Raw genomic sequence first — 19,583 nt, forward strand, 5'->3', positions numbered from 1 at the left:
ACCCTGAGTGGGGTTCTGAGCTGACCTGATGGCTCTGATTTGGCTGAGAGGGCTGGTCTGATGACATAGAAAAAAAGCAGAAACTGGAACCAATTGCTAAGGCCAGCGGGCGGAGAACCATTCCTGGGGAGGCACTAACAGAAACCCCAATAAACAAGAAGGAGCACAGCCTTCTCCCTCCGCCAGTCTTGCCATGTCCCTCTAGTGCCCCTCATGGCAGAACTTCACAGAGAACAACTAGCAAAGCAGATATGTAGAAGGTGAGTTTGAGGCTGAGAGACAGCTTACTAATTGACACATTTCCCTTTGTTCTTCCGAGCAGATATCTTTGATTCCCCTTGTTATCAAAGAAAAGTATCAACTTACTCTTTTGAGGCTTGTTTATGAACCCAAAGTCTTGCTTAAGTACAGGGATGGGGGCTATGGTGGATATGTCTTGGGTATACCTTTTGTGCCCAGCCTCTGATTTCTAATGGCTTAGGAGCACTGGACAGGTGGTTCTTGGGGCCTCCAGCCTTCTCCAAAGACACAAGTTCTAGATCCTGTGCCTTCCCTTTCTGTATTATTGACACCAAAAGGCTGAAATGAGGCTTCTGCCTTAAACCATGACGTTGGATCCCAAAGTTGGCAAGATCTTTCAGAATGTGGGGTGATTAAGGAATCCTGGGCACTTTGGGGGGCTCCCCATTATTGAGCAGTGTCTGGGGAAATTCTTTTGGGAAAAGTTAAGAAGTACAGATACACACGGTACTCATTCAGCCACCTAGCACAAAGGAGATACTCGACGGCAGCCTATTCATTCATTCTTTCACTCACTAGTGAATTCATTCATCCACTCACTAGTTTAGTAAATATTTATTGAACACCTATTGTATGCCAAGCACTACTTTAAACCATGGTGATGTAGTAATGACAAACAGATGACATCTTGGGGTGTGCATTCTAGTGGAGGAAACGTAACAAACAGATAACTGTATAATATCATGTCAGAATATGGTGGGTGCTATTCAGAAAAATAAAGCAGAGGCATGGGCAGCAAGTGGCATAGAGGGGCTGTTTTAGGGAGGAGACATCTGAGCAGACACTTGAATGGAAACCAATGCTACTCTCTGTAGGTCTCTTGCATTTCTTCCTGTCTTTTGAGCAACAGCATGGGTAGCTTTTGTTCCAGATTATCTTTTCAGGAATGTTTGTATAGCAGTCAGCCTTGGAATACAGATGGTGTCTCCTTCTGAGGCAAAGGTTTAGTTCCTGACCAGGATAATAAAGATAATATCTGCCTCCAGGGCAAAGGTTAGGTAGGTTTGCTTGCAGCCCACTTAGGCTCTGTACTCTGCCTACCTCTAGGAAACTGGCAGGCCAACTCAGCGGCTTGTAAGTAGTAACATCTCAGACCATTCACTGTTTTGACAGTTGGCTTGGTCTCAAAGACACAGAAGGAGGCCTTTGATTATCAGGAGAAAGTACCTACAAAACCATTATTTCAGCAAGCACTCAAGATTGCTATCTTGATGAGATTAAAAGCGAGAGCGTTTTGAAACAGGAACAATTAAGTAAAAGAAAAATTCTTCCAGCTATTATTAAACATTTCAGATCACTAAGAAAAGAACAAGCTTTAAGTATCATCTAAATATCCACTGGATTAAATCGAGGACGTGCCAAGAAATCCCACAGAAAGCTTTAAATTGCTTGTCTTCTTTAACACTTTCATTTGCTATGAAATGGATTCTGGTGGCACATATTCTGTACTATTGTGAGCTGTGCTAATTTTTTACGAAATCTCTTTCCTGTGTGTGCTGTATAATTATGCATAAGAGCAGGAAAAAAGTTTGGCAGTCATGCCCCTTGACAAATCACATAAAGGTAAGAAAAAATAAAAGCGCTTCTGCAGATTAGATTTAGTCTCCAAGCAACAGTTACACACAGTTTTAACAACAGTGGGACAGCATAGCGAGATTTGGCCATCAGAATGTCCCCCAAGTCTTTCCAAATTCATAACAGGTTCAAGTGTATCTACTTGGCAAGCCTCCAGAAGGACTTAGAGGATTACGAAAGCCATGCATATCGGGCCCATCATGACTCTGTAGATATTATGCTGTCTTTCCAGGAATGCCCAGCATTCTAGTAGTTTTTAACTCACAATCCAACCCCAATAAAGATGGGCACATGTCATTATACATTTGCCCAAACCCACAGAATGTACAACACCAAGAGTGAACCGTAATGTAAACTGTGTACTCTGGGTGATTGTGACATGTCAATGTAGGTTCATCAACTGTAACAAATGTCCCACTCGGTGGGGATGTTGATAGTGAGGGAGGCTGTGCATGTGGGGGCAGGGAGTGTATGAAACTCTCTATAACTTCTTCTCTGAACCTAAAACTGCTCTAAAAAAATTGTCTTAAAAAAATTCAACCCCACACGGGAGAGGGCTAGAGTAAGTGGGCAATGATCTTGCCAACTCTGAATTGAAGACTCAGAAACAATCCGAATCAGCTTCCAACTACCAGAATGAATTTGATTTTCCAGTCCTCCTCGTATTGGCCCAATAAACTGGTAACAATAATTCTGATAGTACCACAGTACTGGAAATTCACAATACACTACATTAACTGGCATCAGAGACGTGTCTCCAATTCCCACTCTTCCCCAAAATATCCCAAATCACCCAGCATTCACTGTGGCCAATTTACAAATTAAAGGTGGTGCTCAAAGGGCAAAAGGCATGTAGCTAAAAGTGCTGGGGTGAGTCACAACAGTGTCACTGAGCCCCAAAAGAAAGTCGTCATGATGCTACTGATGGTGAGTGTGGCAATGTGAATTTTTAACAGTTCTAATGAGGTATTATTTTATACCATAAAATTCTTCCATTTGAAATGTACAGTGCAATGATGTTTAGGAAATTTACTGACTTGTGCCACCATCCCCACAATCCAGCTGAAGAACACCCCCAAAATATTCCTGCTACTCACTTGCAGTTACCCTCCTCCCCAGTTCCCACTCCCAGCACTAGGCAACTACTAACCTACTGTCTGTCTCTATAGATTTGCCCTATTTGGACATTTCACATAAATGGAATCATACAATGTGTGATCTTTGTATCTGGCTTCTTTCACTGAGCATGTCATGATTTTAAGGTTCATCCATGGCAATGTAACATTTTGCTGCAAGGAATTTTATATGCAATCTTTAGGGTTGTTAAAATTAATAAGCCACAGGCCACATAGCTGATAAGAAGCAGAGTTCAGGTTATTTCCCTAACCTTTTGATTTATCTGTATTAGAATCACATTCCATAACTGCTCAGAAACCATGGAGACATCACTGCAACCTAGAGTTCAAGGATTATATTACAGACACGGGGCCGTCACATAAGAGGGCCAGTGATTTGCGGCATGATGTCTATACTCATGATACAGAAATGCCTTCATCCCAGAGGAGACCGCAGTGAGGATGGGTTTCTAGTGATCATCTCCTTGGTACCACTATTCTCTGATTTCTTTTTACTGGTGTGATTGATTGAATTATTTCTTCGTGATAAATACTAGTGCAAATCCTACTGATTTCAGAATTATTTACAAGGACAAAATAATGATTCCCCCTTATATACACACAGTGATGGTTTCACTTTTCTGTAGTTGTAGCCATCCCACCCCCAGTCGCCCCCACCCCCCACCCCCCACGTCCCCAACACTGCATTCTTTTCTTGTCAACTTGGTTAAGCTGGGAGCTAAGTTTCCCAGTGTCTTACTTAGGGACAAGTATGTACATTTTATCTGATTTTTTAAAGAACTTTCCTTTTAAAATTGAAATACATCTTATACAGCTATACATCTGATACACCAGTAAAGTGACAGATCTGGGTAGTTCTCCAGATCCAGCTTTTTGCATCCTCTCACTACTTGGGTAAACAGAACACTGAGAAAGTGTGCATTGACCTGGCTTCACAGAAGCCCTTGATTCTCTGAGAGAGAAGCTACCGAAGAACGTACAATAGTAAGCTGAAGTCTAAGCAGTCCCAAGGAAAATAGTTACCCTTGTGTTGTCCTGTGGCTAGGGCCGACAGCCAGCCAGTCTGTGTAAGTTGCAATCAGGAAACCAGTAAATCCATTTACTGCTTCTGGAATGGCTCTCTGTGTGTCAGATTGGCCAGAGATGGCCAACTTGGAGCAATGACATGAGGTACGATTTAGACACCAGTGTGGATACTCGTATTTGTCTGTGCAAACAAATTCAGGAACCAGCAAGAGGTGCGGAGAGGTGACGTAACTGGCCTAAGGTCATACAACTGGTTGAGATTCCAACCCATGGCAGGCAAGCGCCATAGGTCATACCCTCAAAGACTGTGCTGTCTATTTAAATAGCTAAAGGAGTGAGGTAGAGGCCAGAGGGTCAGAAGCCACCGAGTTGGACCAGCAGAAGATCAAGGCTTAGAGAGACAATTCCAAGGAGAACTGGGGATGTAGGGAGGGTCAGGAGGGGAGTGAAGGGCTCCTAGCTGAACCAAGAAGAAATGCCACAATGCACCCTCCAGGATTTCTCTTCAGGTAGATTTCAAAAGCCAGGGCAAGTAAGGGACAGGGGAAGGGCTGGCTGAGCTCAGGTCAAGGGCCAGCACTTGGGTTTCTCTCTAATACAGGGATCGTGTTGAATGGGCCAGAGCTTCTCAAACTGTGAGCTGTACCTGAATCACCTGGGGACCTTTCGTGCAGATTCTGAGTCAGTGGGACCTGAGACTCTGCGTTTCTTACAAGCTCCCAGATGGTGCCAACGCTGCTGGTCTGGGCACCACATTTTGATTAGCTAATAGGAACAACATAGACTTAAAATGGCAGCTTATGGCTTCCAAGGCAGCCTTCCTAACGAGATTCCCTCCAGGGTTCAAATGGGGCCTTCCAGACATATGTGTTCACACATGCACACAGGGTTAGCTTTTATTGAATTAACTTTATTGAGCAGTTACTAAAAGCACTATTTTTCAAAGCTGTATATCCAATCCACAGTTAACAGTGGCTATCTCTGGGTCATGGACATTGGAGCAAATGTGTTCATTTGACTTTCTACTTTAGGCAATTCTGTGTGGTCTGAGGCATTACAATAAGCATACTTTACATTCTGAGTGTCAGAATATACCACCTGTGTGCCTCCAAATATACCAAGCTTCTCCTGCTTCTGTGCCTTTGGAAAAATTCCTCTGCCCAGAATACCCTTGCCCACTTGGCAAATTCCTACTCCGCTTTCAGGTCCAGTTCCCATACCACCTCCTCCAGGAAGCCCCCTTGGTAAAATCCCAGGCTGAATCTGGACTCTGTGATCACTGTATCCCATCACTTTGTTATGAGAGTCCTTAGCCCCGCCTATTACAATATTTGGGTCTTTTCGGCTATTTCCTCAACTAGATGATGAACAACTTGAAGGCAGAGGTTTGGTTTCCTTTCTTTTGGTATTTCCAGCTGCCAGCTTAGGGCCTGGCATACAGTAACCACTAATCCATGTGCTTTAGTCATTATCTCGATAGATACACACACTATTGTTTTTCATGTACTTTGGGTCTAGTTTTTGGTTGCTCTCATCTGATTTGGAGATTAGGAGGGCCATGCTGTGATCCAGATTAGGACAGTAAAATGTGGTCACGATGGCTTACCACAGTTGGTGTGTTGGCCAAGTTCCTAATTGCGCTTAAGACCACTGGAGTTACCACTGTAGGGCATTAAAGTGACTTAGTGAACGAACCCAAATTTAGGGTTGATTTTCAGCCATCACATAGCCCCGGCTCCAGTGCAACTGGAAGTAGCTGTTGTCAAGCTCACAATTTGTTGAGGCTCTCTCCTTGCCATTGACCTACATTCCTCATCTGTAAGTAATTTAAATTCACCTGGTGTTTTGTTGGGAGAAGGTAGCTGAGTGTGTCACATGGACCCAGCCCTCTGCTGGAGACATCTATCTCAGCAAATCCTCCCTAAGAGACTAGCCCTCCTCTTCTTGAGTTAAGTGGGGGTAGAGTGCTGGCAGGCGGCCCTGTTCTCTGGCTCTCTGTGCAAGAAGCAGACTGGAGAGAAAACGAACAAGTTTATTCGCAAACGAGGAACCTATACCAAGAATGACAGAGATGGACAAGCTAGAATCCAGACATACTTATTTTGGGTGATACAAATCCTCAGGGACCGCAGCCTTAGAAACGTAAGACGTGCCTAGGAAATACTGAGCAGGCTTAGCGTTTTGCAGGACAATTTCAAGAGGGTGATGGAGTTATGATTTGGCTCGCAGTCCCATACAGCAGCCACTACACAGCTGTAGCGATTTAAATTTAAATGAACGAAAGTGAAATAAAATTAAATATTCAGCTCCTGTGTTACACCAGCCACATTGCAAGTGCTTAATAGCCACATGTGGCTGGTGGCTTCCATATTGGACAGCACAGATAGGGAACATTTCCATCATCGCAGACTAAGGGTCCAGCAAAATGATGTTTGTGCTTTTTTTTCGCTTTACAAATATGCCCCTAGAGCCTTCCTTTTGGTCATTTTCCAAACCCTCTGAAGGCACCTTGCCGATTTGGGCCAGTTCTCAGAAAGGTATGAAAATGAACTAGGAACAACTAAGCAAGCAAACCCTGTCAAGTGCAAGTTCATCATTTCCAAGTTCCATTGTTTCCAGCTGATCCCCCTCTGCCCTTGCCACACGCTCACAGGGTCTCAGCAGCCCCCAATCTGCTTCATATTTCTACACATTTCACACAGTGAAAGCAGGCTTTCAAGAGTTAAGGAAAACTGAACACTTCTGGGCTGAGGTTTCAACAGCTCCCCAATATGTGAGGCCCAGACCATTCTTCTAGCATTTTGAAGGCAGCTTTGAATACCTTTGGATATTTTATAGGCTGAGGAAATCAGGGCCTCATCTTATACTATATTACAAAGGATCTCACCAGAGTGGAGAAAAAAATAAGTCCAGATTCAAAGCACATATTCATAGAATGCCATTCTCTTATTTTTAAAGAAAATACAGGCACTATTTAAAATGCATGTCACCATAGTCAGGAAATAGTCAGGAATAAGCAGGAGTAGAAGAATTGATACAGAGGAATGGTTCCTTTTTAAATGTCATTTTTCTTAAAATACAGTTTATACAATGTGTGTGTGCGTGTGCGCACATGTGCACACAAAAATTAGAAGTTTGTGTTTCTGGGTTCCCCGTTAATACCAAGAAGACACAAGAGAATAATGAATCAAACATCAGCGAGGATCATCAGTTTGGACGCAGCCAAGCACACAGACCTGAGTTACTCCAGATCTAAAAGGCATTAAGGTGCCTGTTTCCCCAAGTGATCCCCTATTGGGAGGCCCTAGATGAAAACCATTTGGAAAAGCCACTGACTAAAGTGAATGTATATTGAACTCTACCTCTCTGACAGTGAGCCCCATTCTTTTTAAATTACCAGGTATTTCATTAGTAAATCTCCAATACAGTGGTATCTGTCTGTTGTTTTTTGTTTGTTTATACTAGACTATCTTCCAAGGACAGATTTAACATAAATATAAAATGTTACATACTTTTAAAACTCAATTGCTACAAATTTATCAGTCATTATAAATATATTGATCGCTACATGTATACTTATACATTGTATCAAAGGTATTGATTATAAGTGTATTTTAAATGTATCAATTGGAATGATGTTTAAACATAAGAGATAACATTAAATTAAACCGTAAGTGAAGAAATTAGGGAAAAGAAAATGGAGTGAACTGCTTAACATCCATGCTGTCAGCACAATTTTGGTTCTGAGCTTTGAAGCAGACAAGACAAAGAAACACAGGCAGTTACATGATCCAGTGTCCACAAAGCATGAACTAATTCTTAGGGAAAAGTTCCATTCTCCCCTAATCCTAGCAAAGAGGACAGTTTAAAAGTGAGCAGAGAACTCATCAATGACCCCATGACAAATAGATGAGTTTGGCATGTTTGTTCTATTAATAGTAAGGCCAACGGAAACGCACAACTCTGAAAGTTTCCAAAAGCAATTCTTAGGCAGAGGGCTTAAGGATGAAAATATTTTTGTCCAGTTGAACAGCTTTCTGATGGATCATTTAATCCAAAGATAAATTGTAGAGCTGTGATTCTTGGTCTAAGTTGGGTAATGAGGAGGCCTATTTGAATGAATTTGGGAGTTTTGTCACACTACATCAGCATGTCCCCATTGCCATCCTCCCTTGAGATTGACAGGACTTCAGAATGTTTATACCCCAATTTTTTAACCTTGAGCTTGCAGTGAATCCCTCACATGTGTTAAGGTATGAACCTTATGGAGAATGGAGGCTCTGATGAGAGAGTAACCAGGCCCTCACCCCAGACCTAAGAATCAGTGTCTCTTGGATGGACCCATCCAGTGTGTGTGTGTGTGTGTGTGTGTGTGTGTGTGTGTGTTCGTTCGTGTTCTTAACCCCCTCATCAGATGGTTCTGATGCAAAACTCCTTTGAAAAATGTTCATCTAGAGCAATGGATGGAAGTATGGGTGAATTTCCCTAAATATCTTTTCAAGAAAGTTTTTCAGAAAGAGTGAATCCGGGGCCGGCCCGGTGGCTCAGGCGGTTAGAGCTCCGTGCTCCTAACTCCGAAGGCTGCTGGTTCGATTCCCACATGGGCCAGTGGGCTCTCAACCACAAGGCTGCCAGTTCAATTCCTCGAGTCCCGCAAGGTATGGTGGGCAACGCCCCCTGCAACTAAGATTGAACACAGCACCTAGAGCTGAGCTGCCTCCCGGATGGCTCAGTTGGTTGGAGAGCGTCCTCTCAACCACAAGGTTGCCAGTTGAATTCCTTGACTCCCGCAAGGGATCGTGGGCTGTGTCCCCTGCAACTAGCAACGGCAACTGGACCTGGAGCTGAGCTGCACCCTCCACAACTAAGATTGAAAGGACAACAACTTGACTTGGAAAAAAAAGTTCTGGAATTACACACTCTTCCCCAATAAAGTCCTGTTCCCCTTCCCCAATAAAATCTTAGAAAGAAAGAAAGAGAGAGAGAGAGAGAGAGAGAGAGAGAGAGAGAGAGAGAAAGAAAGAAAGAAAGAAAGAAAGAAAGAAAGAAAGAAAGAAAGAGTGAATACGAATTATACTCCCAGTGAACACACCTGGAGTGCCACTTCTCTGTCATTCCAGTTGATCGGTCCTGTGATGGATTTAACAGTTAGCTCACCCCGACATGGCAGAGATTGCCACTGATTAAAAACAGGGAAACCAGCAAAGAAGTATTTGTAACAAGCATCTTCTCTCCTCTGCGTGCCCATGTGTCTCTGGACACACATAAAATATTTTGCTGGTCAGAATCCAGATTCCATCTGTTTCTTTAGATTCTTGACTTTTTGAGATGCCTTGTGATTTGAGAATCTGCTTCTGTACATCTCAGCCCTGCTCAAAATGCCATTGATGGAAGGAGAGACATACTGAGGTTGTATATTTGATGCCTAAAATAAATCTGACACATAAAATGTCAGTATTTACTGAGTTGATTTGAATTAAATTCATATGTAATGATGATGATATGAATGCCATTCACTCTTATCAGCAATGCAGATAGAGAAATTACTCACCTGGCCCAGTAATTTGATATGCTTTAAGATGCCTGAACCAGTCCAAAATAATAAAACTTCATTTCTATAATATAAAAAGAGGAGGATGAATAGAGGGAAGAAAAGGAATGAAAAAAAGAAAGACAGCAAAGCTCTCAGATTGTTCCAGAGGTAATACAGGTTTGGACTCTCCTGACAGATACTTGAAAAAGCTCCTGAAATTTCTTCTACTTTAAACTCTCACTTAGCCCCCAAGTATCCCAGAGATACTTTCTTCAGGGTGCTTCTTCCCTTCTAGCTACTTACTTTTAAAAAGATTATTTCTGGAAATGAGAGCGGGCCATAATAGGGAGATAAATATACAAGGGAATTCAGCTGCCTATGGGATTGGTTAAAGAGAAAATGATCAGGAAATGATTTCTCTCCACCAAAAATGAGCAGCACCCAACTTGTAACAACTTGTAGAAAACTCAGAAACACCCCACAGGAACAATTTACTCAGCCACCCACCAGTAAAAATAACCCTGATTTCCACTGTAAAAATTTTCACTTAAGAAAAAAGATGAGTTTCTATTTGATTTGATCTTCTGTTTTAGCTGCATTGCTAAGAAATTACTTGGGATTAGGGTAGTGTTTTCTTTGTTCTTTCTCTAGGGCTTTATAAAGAACTATGAGAAACATCTTTTGCTGGGAGGTTCTCTGTTAATATTTGGGAAAGCTAATGCTTATTGACAGAGGAGGGAGGAAGAGGTGGATTTCATTCTTTCATTCAAAAGGCAGGCCTGAGATACTGGTGCTACTTGCAATAAAAATTCCTTTCATGAAAGGTGGGCCAAAGGACATTCCATCCTATTTAATTTCCTATTCCCATTTCAAAGACAAGAACCTGGTTTTGAGGAAAGAGAGTATTTGTGCTTATGCAGTTGATGAGAAGTCATTTGAAATTCCTTATTTTTACTACCTTGAAGAGTGGTGGGAGAAAAACCAGAAGTGTTGTAAATATGTTGGCATGCTTGCGTTTCATTTTGTAGTTTTAAAAAATACTGTAAAAAAGACCTATATTCTGACCTCTTTAATTACAGTATTTGAAGGAAGTGGGACTAGTACACAGAGTCCAAGAAATAGCCTTAGGAAGATTTAAGATTGTACCTCAGAGTTAGGATTTCTAATTTTTTTTAAGTATTTTTATTGTAAAATAAAATACAGATACAGGAATATAGATAAAAGATAAGCAGCCTTGTAATCATCACCACAGTCCATGTGTCCAATCCCAATTTCAGGCCCTTTCCTCCCTCTCCTCGTAAATAACCATCATTTTGGCTTCTTTAGTAACTAATCACCTCTTTTTTAATAGTTTTATTACCCATGTACCTAGACACTATATATAGTCTTATCCATATTTTTAATTTGATACGTCCAGCTTTCAAGATGGCTGCCAATGTGCTCACCTCCTGCTATTCACACACTTGCGTAGTCCTCTTCAACATGGTATCAGGCTTAGTCTGTGTGACGAACAGAATACAGTCAAAGTTTTAGCATGTGGCTTCTGAGGCTTTATCATAAAAAACATTGTGGGGCTTCTGTTTTTCTGTCTTGAATTGCTCAGCAGGAAAAGCTAGCCACCACATCATCAGGACACTCAAGCAGCCCAGGAGAGGTCCATGTGAGGAGGAGCTGAGGCCTCCAACCAACAGCCAGCAGATAAGGGAGACTGTACATAGACTATGTAGGCAAGGATGTGTAAGAAACTGAACAGTTGCCTCCAGGGAGGAGAATTGAGAGATGGGTGTCAAATGGAAAACAAATTCAGGTTTAGTAGAGACTTGATTCAAAAGGATTATTGAAGAGGATGGGAGAGACTGTTGCCACTAGGAAAACACTGCCAGCTTAGATCTGCACACCCTCCAGGGTTATGCAAAAGAGGTTCCCTTTTATAGGAAGGAGTAAGCAAGGCTAGGAAGAACTGAGCTGAGGAAGTGGGGTGACCCAAGTGGCACCTCCATTAGAGAGTGCTTCCCCCTGAGGCCAACGTCTCCTGAGGAGACATTGTCTGCAGGTTCAGACTGAGTATAGGCCAAAGTTGCAGGACCTGGGGGAAGGAGAGGAACTTGACCACATTTTGGTTAGTAAGCGTTTTATTCTGATCAATGGGTACAAAACAGTACTGTGAATCAATTTTAAGGCAAAAATGAGAATTTAGAGAGTTCTTGTCCTAGGTGAACAAAAGGTTTATCTGCAAGTCTTATAGAAATCATAGTCCTATGGGGAAAGGTGGTTCTTTGCAATAAGCTGTTTCCAGGAACACAAAAGTGTGGGGGGGATTTTTTTAAGTTGAGGTATAATTCACATATAACATACCAGTTTCAGTTATACAGCATAATAATTCAATATTTGTAAACATTGTGATTACCACAGTAAGTCTAGTTAACATCCATCACCTTACATAATTACACATTTTTTTTCTTGTCATGAGAACTTTTAAGATTTAGTCTCGTAGCAACTTTCAAATATGCAACATAGGGTATAGTCAACTATAGTCACCATGCTGTGGGATTTCTTAACTTTCTGCTGTTTTCCTCAGGCACAGGGCTCAGGTAGAATTCAATATTGTCACTGGTGAGAGAAAGAACAGGGCCTATTTTTCATGGCATATTCTTTTGTAGTTCTGAATTTTATCCAAATATAAACTGGAAATTTCAACAAATACACAGTTTTTAAGTAAATTTTTAAATGAATAAATAGAATACCACAAATTCCAGAAACCTCTTTTGCTACAGTTTAGGGATCTTCCCAAATGGCTCTGGATGTAGAAAGAAATCTTGGGCAGTGTTCACTGAAACTTCTGTGAAAGCGCTGGGAGGTTAGAAACGTTCCAGTGTTTTGATAACTTGGTTCTGAGTTTCACTTCTAAGATACAGGAGCGCTGTGTAGGTCAGGCCAGCACCCCACACTGCAGAAACCACCCCTCTTTCTGGGTTTAATTTCACAGGCAGGCATTGTATTCCATTCCCACGAATATGCTGCCATTTTCTAATCTCCACTTCTCATACAAACTAGAACAAATCATGAAACAGGAGACAAACTCTATCCCAAACATATGCAAATAGAGTGTTGCTAGTCCTCTGCCCAAAGCGGATTTTTGCTGAGCCACTGAGCTTCTATCACAGCAAGCCCTTGTTAGGGACAGACTAAGGACAGTTTGGCAGGGTCGGGGGATTTTCTCTCACCACTGGGACCTGTTCTTTTTCTACTCTACATGTTTGGCTTCAGCCAGGAGTCTATTTCCTTCATCAGCGTGACGTCATATATCGGCCTCCACACCCAAAGATGCAGGCCTTCTTAGGACCCCAGTTGTAAAGAGCATTTGTTAACTTGATCTGCCTCTTCTGAGCACCAGAAACTTGATTTCAATCTCCGAAATTCATGGGTCCAATTCTAGTAACAATAATTGAAAGGGTTGTTTTACTAAAGGTGTCATAATGACAACAGGAGAGTTAGTCAAAATAATTAAACCCACTCTAGGAAAATAAACAATATACAGCTTTCTAAATAATACATAAGTAAGTAGGGATTGATAACAACAAGGCGGAGATGGACTGGTTATAACATCAACTTCCAAGTCAGCCTCAGATGGAAGTAGTTGCTTTGTAAACAGGAAGGCCTGAAACACCTATCCTCGCCTATGGCGGCCAGGAGAAGGAACCTTGCATACCTCTAACTGCAGGAGCGTTGCTGACCGGAGTTGTGCTCCGAAATCCATCACAACATTTGTGCTGAGGCCACGCCTCCGTGTGGTGCTCCCTGCCAGTGACAAATTCTAATGCACACTCATCTTTTTTATCAGTGCCTGTCACTGGGAGTCTAACGGTGGACTTACGCTCCAAGATTTCCTGCAGCTTTGCTGAACCTTCTTTGTCTGCGCAGCGGTCTAGGACATGTCCACCAACCTGCCTCCCCACTCTCCTTCATTCGCAGTCAGACTTTCAATGAACTCCAGCCTTCCTTAGTGTCCTCCCACCTTTCTCCCACAGGATTTTCCCTAGTAAAATCCTTGCACGTTTAACCTCATCATGGTGAGTGCCTCACGGAGGGCCTACACTAACCTGTGGCCCTGTGCACATCCTTGCCTCTGTGTGCTGGCCTGATTGTGGACCTTGGGCCTTGTCTGTTAGATATCTCGTGCGAGCCTTATCAGGATGATTACTCTTATTTCCAGGTGCTCCATCTGTCCCAATTACAATCTCTTGGTCTTTTCTTCTGTGATTTCTGTTCACAGAGTGCACAGTTCTGTCTATTGTGTTTTGAAGGTTTAGATTCTGCTGTCCCTAATTGTTACAACACAGATTTAAGAAATTCCAGCAAATTACATCTCTCCTTTGATGCAGTCTGGAATTCCCTGTTCACTTGGGCTTGATTTTTGTCTCTGTACTACAGAATTTGGGGACATTCTGGGCTTTGCCTTCTAAGTTGCACTGAGTTGTTGAAGGTTAAAGTGGTAGGATTTTTGGTGCAGGAAAGCAATTTACAGATTCAAAATGACCCCAAAATTTTCCTTGGCACAGAAGTCACTGTGTCTCCCATTCAACTATAACCGCTGACTGTTTTGCTTCTTAACCTCTTTATACTCATTGTGGGGACAGAGCCAGGAGAGCAGTTTCCAGGCTCTCAGCCTCACGTGGAAAGGTGCTGGCTCGGTTATTAGATGGCCGTCAGCTGTAACCAGTGAGCCACTGGCCACTAATATAACTGCTGTGGCTGCGCTGGTTGTTCAGTCGGTTGGTTGGCAGAAAAGCAGACAGCAGGTTGCACGTTGTGTGACTCCAGGCTCCAGTGAGACTATAGTGGTATGACTCCCCTACCTATGGCTCTGTAGGGTTCCTTTCTGGCCTCATCATGTCCTGCGTTCTTATGTGGGGAGCGGGAGCAGAGACCCTGCAGGCCACCTCGCACGACAAATGGCTGAGCGAGCAAGGTCTCCTACATGACACTCATTGTGCAGCTACACAAATGCAGCTTGTACTGCATTTTAGTTCATTGAGAATTATTTTGTTGGAATGGAATTTTGCTACATCAAATACTGAATAACATTAGTGGAAACCGGTGTGAGCTCAAGACGTGTTTATTTTGAAAATGGATCATCTTTACATAGGAAATGGTAAGCAATATTATCTCTAGGGAGGGGTATTGAGTGACTAGAGTATGGAATCCTTTGAATTACTTTGTACTGAGGAAGTATTACTAATATTTTTAGAAGTTTTTAGACAACAAAAAATGAGTTATTATAACAACTTGTAATGAGCAACCAAACAATGAAACATGATTCCCTTTGGATTATTTAGCCATTTAGCTTTACGTAATTGAATGCATACTGTGCTTGGCCTGCTGCCATCGGAGCTGGATGGTGACAATCCTGATTGATTTCACCACTAACGACACTGACTACCATTTCTCTCCTCCAATGCCTTTCTTTTTGCCGTAATGTAGAACCTAATTCTCATTTGTCTTCACTCATTTGCACCCGAGAAGAGGAATTAATTGACCACTTTTGTTTCCAATGATGGTCAGCTTTGAGTTGAAGATAAAGTCTTTGTAGAGTCCATATATATGTATAGGCACAAAAAACTTCTCAAAGAGAAAGTAACCATCTGTAAAATTACAATGCTCTTCCCACTTAAAAAGTAGAATATCCCTAATGTCTTTAAAAGCTGATGGCTTTTTAAGGGGGAAAATGGCTGCTAACAGAGAGGTACAACATTTTTAAACCAACATATGGAAAGTATCATAGACCAAGAAGTGAAAGAGTCCTGAATTACATCCAGGAGATCTCCCTGGTTATAATTATAAACACTTATGAAATCACTGATATATAAATGCAGCAATACGAAGCCCTCAACTCTTGGCCAGAAGCAAGCAAAAAAATTTTTTTTTATTCCAAAGCCAGCGATTTATATGTATAACACTTCCAAGCTGAAACTAGCATTGTCATTATATTTATTCATAAAATGATAGATGGGCCATTTCCTGATGAATGAGCAGATCTCCTAGCATTCAATGGAAAATTAAAGTACAAAAGAGCGACAGTGTCACTCAGCAAAACATCTTATGTTATGTTTCTTTCTGGACTGACAACCAAAAATGACATGAAAAATGAGTGTCTTGCAACGGTCTAAGTTAAACCTCATTTCAGGGCTCCTAAGGGTAGGTTCTCAGATATAGCAAAGCCAAGAGGCACTAAACCACTGTGTCTAACATTCAGAACTGAGGCAGAGCAAGCCCTTTGAGGAGAGAACAGAGATGATCTGTAATAACAATCCTAGACCTTGAACCTATGAGGCAGTGCCTATGAGGTTGCCAGTCCAAGGGAATGTCATAGGAACTGCTACTGTCAGATCCGAGTGTTTAGCAGAGAGTTGAATTAGCAGCAATCTCTGAGTTGCGCACTGAATTTATTATTGATCCTGGTAAACTGTGTCACCTTTCCAAACCTACAGTTCCTCATCTTTTCTATCAGTGCTGCTTTCGTATTCCTTCCAGCTTCCATAGTTCCTTGTCTTTCTCAGAATTCTTCATTCTCTTCCAAAACCCTGCATTTTCTCCCACAATTCCCTGTATCTTCCATAATTCCCATTCCAGCCCACAATTCCCACAATTCCTGGTCACTTCTACAATTCTCCATATTTTCTTATAATTTCTTGGTTTCCTTTACAATTCTCTGTTCTCTCACAATTCTACATTTTCACAATTCTCTGCTTTCTCCCACAATTCCCACTTCTTTCCACAATTCCCTCTCTTTCCCACAGTTCCCATTACTGTCATAATTTTCTTTCTCCTACAGTTGGCTATTTCTCACAATTTCCTATCCTTTCCACAATTACATGAGGCTCCTACAATTCTCTCTTCTCTCTGATAATTCTCCATTCTCTCCCACAATTCTCTCCCACTGTTGTTCTATCACATTTTCCTGCTTCTCCCACAATTCGGCATTCTCTCCAATAATTCCCATTTTCCCCCACAAGTGTCAACTATCCCATAAGTCCCTGCTGTCTCCCATATCCCAAACTTCCCCATAATTCCCATTCTGTCTCACAATTCTCTGCTTTTACTACAGTTCTCCATACTCTCCAATCATTCCCCTACACCCCGTAGGTCTCTGCTATTCCCACATATATCCATTCTCTCCCATAATCCCTATTCTCACCCACAATTCTCCATTCACACCAATAATTCCCATTTTCCCCACAATTCTCTGTGTCTCCCACAATTCTCCATTTTCTCCCACAATTCTCTGCTTCTCCCACAATTCTCTGCTTCTCCCACAATTCTCTGCTTCTCCCAGAATTCTCTGCTTCTCCCACAATTCTCTGCGTCTCCCACAATTCTCTGGTTCTCCCAGAATTCTCTGGTTCTCCCAGAAGTCTCTGGTTCTCCCACAATTCTCTGCGTCTCCCACAATTCTCTGGTTCTCCCACAAGTCTCTGCTTCTCCCACAATTCTCTGCTTCTCCCAGAAGTCTCTGCTTCTCCCACAATTCTCTGCTTCTCCCACAATTCTCTGCTTCTCCCAGAATTCTCTGCTTCTCCCACAATTCTCTGCGTCTCCCACAATTCTCTGGTTCTCCCAGAATTCACTGGTTCTCCCAGAAGTCTCTGGTTCTCCCACAATTCTCTGCGTCTCCCACAATTCTCTGCTTCTCCCACAATTCTCTGCTTCTCCCAGAATTCTCTGCTTCTCCCACAATTCTCTGCTTCTCCCAGAAGTCTCTGCTTCTCCCACAATTCTCTGCTTCTCCCACAATTCTCTGCTTCTCCCACAATTCTCTGCTTCTCCCACAATTCTCCACTCTCTCCCATAATTCCCATTTTCTCCATGGTTCTCTGCTTCTCCCATAATTCTTCATTCTCTCCCATAATCCTTTTTCTCTTCTGCAATTCTCCATTTACTCCAATAATTCCCATTTTCCCCACAATTCCCAGCTCTCCCATAATCTCCATTCTCTCCCGTAATTCCCAGTCTCTCCCACAGTTCTGTGCTGCTGCCACAATTCTCCATTCTTCTGTAATTCCCATTTTCCTCACAATTTTGAACTCTCTCATAATTCTCTGCTTCTCTTACAATTCTCCATACTCACCCACAATTCCTAGTTTCTCCCATAACTCCCTATTTTTTCTACAATCCTCTGTATTCTCTTAGAATTCCTTTCTCCCACAAAATTCTCCATTTTCTCTTACAGTCCTTTTTTTTCTCTCCAAACTTCTACATTCAGTTTCACATTTCTCTTTTCTGTGAGTATTCTCCATTCTCTTTCACAATTCTCCCACAACTTTCCTTTCTCACAATTTTCCATTCTCTCCCACAATTCTATGCCACTCCTACAATTCTTTGTCCCACAATTCTTTATTGTAGCACTTGACATTGAATTTTGTAATTATGTCTGAAAGTGTATCTTTCTATTACCTACCAGTGAGTTTCCTGAATTTGGAAAATATATCTTAGTAAGCTTTCCATCATTTATATTAGTGTTGGTCAGTCACAGTGCAACCTTCCTACAGGTGCCAATTCACATACTGTTCTGTCTGTGATGAGATGAAGAGCCTGTGCCAGAAGGGAAAGCAATTTCCTTCATCAAGAAAGCCTTGCTATTAAAAAAAAAAAAAAAAAGTTATCCTAACTAAACACTGTGCTGAGTGACATGTCAGATTTAGGTTCTAGTACAAGATTCTTATTTCAGTTTGGACCAGTAATGAGCAGTTCCTGGACTGGCAGTTGAATAACCCTGCCCTATTACTTATAGTCTAGGTCCTGTTGTATAAAGGAGCAATCACTGAAGTGGTCAGTAAGCAGATAATGAAAGGATAAAGGAATTAATGAATCCTGAACAATGTCATTTGGTCAGCAGTACTTATGGAGCATCTGTGACATGCCAGGTCTTGTGTTACAAGTAAGTACTGAGAATACAAAAATGAACATGGTAGACAAAGTCCCTGCTTGAGGGCTAGCCACCTTAACCGGGGCACAAGACATCTATCTGCTCGCTCAGAACTGTTTCTGCGACAACCACGGCCACCTTTGTGGAGCTCAGTACCAAAGCCAAGATGTCCATTGTGTGCCTGGCACCTGGAAATCTCCCCCAAGCAAAGTGAAGGATCCTATGAAGATAGACATTGATGCAGAATATCACCACATCATCTGTGCCTATGTGTATCAGAAGAATGAGGTGGGGAAGCCATCCAAGAGAATGTTGTGAAGCAGGACGAACTCTTTATCATTAGCAAGGTCCACCTTTGACAGAACTCTAGTGAAAAAAGCCTGTCAAAAGACCCTCAAGGGTGTGAAACTGGACAACTACCTGGTCACAGGGATTACAGCCTGGGAAGGACTTTTCCCTGAAGACAATCAAGGCAATGTCCTCACTAGTAAAGTAACATTCTTCACTGCCTAGGAAACTGTGGAAGAGCTGATGCCCAAGGGGCTGGTGAAAGCCACTGGAATCTCCAGCTTCAACCACTTCCAGATTGAAAGGCTCTTGAACAAACCTGGACTGAAATACAAAGCAGTGACGAACCATATTGAGTGTCACCCATACCTAACACAGAAGCAATGGTTCCACTGCTGCCACCACAAGAGCATCATTGTCACAGCGTACAGCTCTCTGCACTCTCCAGGTAGACCTTGGGCCAAGCTAGAGGACCATTTCCTACTGGAGGATCCCAAGAGTAAGGAAATTACTGCAAAGCATACCAAAAAAAAACACAGCCCAGGTTCTGATCCAGTTCCATACCCAGAAGTATGTGGTTGTAATCCCCAAGTCTGTGACACCAACACGCATTGTTGAGAACTTTGAAGTCTTTCACTTTAAATTGAATGATAAGGTGATGGTGACCAATACTCAGCTTCTGCAGAAATTGGAGGGTCTGCACTGTGGACCATATGTCTCATTTGGAGGATCAGCCCTTCAATGCAGAACATTGAAGCTGAATCTCCTAGCAGATTCTCTGTCTTGACTGAAGTATAACTCT

At 42.2% G+C, this 19,583-nt stretch overlaps 1 pseudogene; it reads left to right on the forward strand.

The window, feature by feature from the left end:
- The first annotated feature begins 213 nt into the window (after positions 1 to 213).
- Positions 214 to 19,536, forward strand: LOC109455009 (aldo-keto reductase family 1 member B10; annotated as a pseudogene).
- Positions 19,537 to 19,583: the final 47 nt, after the last annotated feature.

Source organism: Rhinolophus sinicus, chromosome X (genome assembly GCF_036562045.2).
Source record: "Rhinolophus sinicus isolate RSC01 chromosome X, ASM3656204v1, whole genome shotgun sequence".
Taxonomy (NCBI): domain Eukaryota; kingdom Metazoa; phylum Chordata; class Mammalia; order Chiroptera; family Rhinolophidae; genus Rhinolophus; species Rhinolophus sinicus.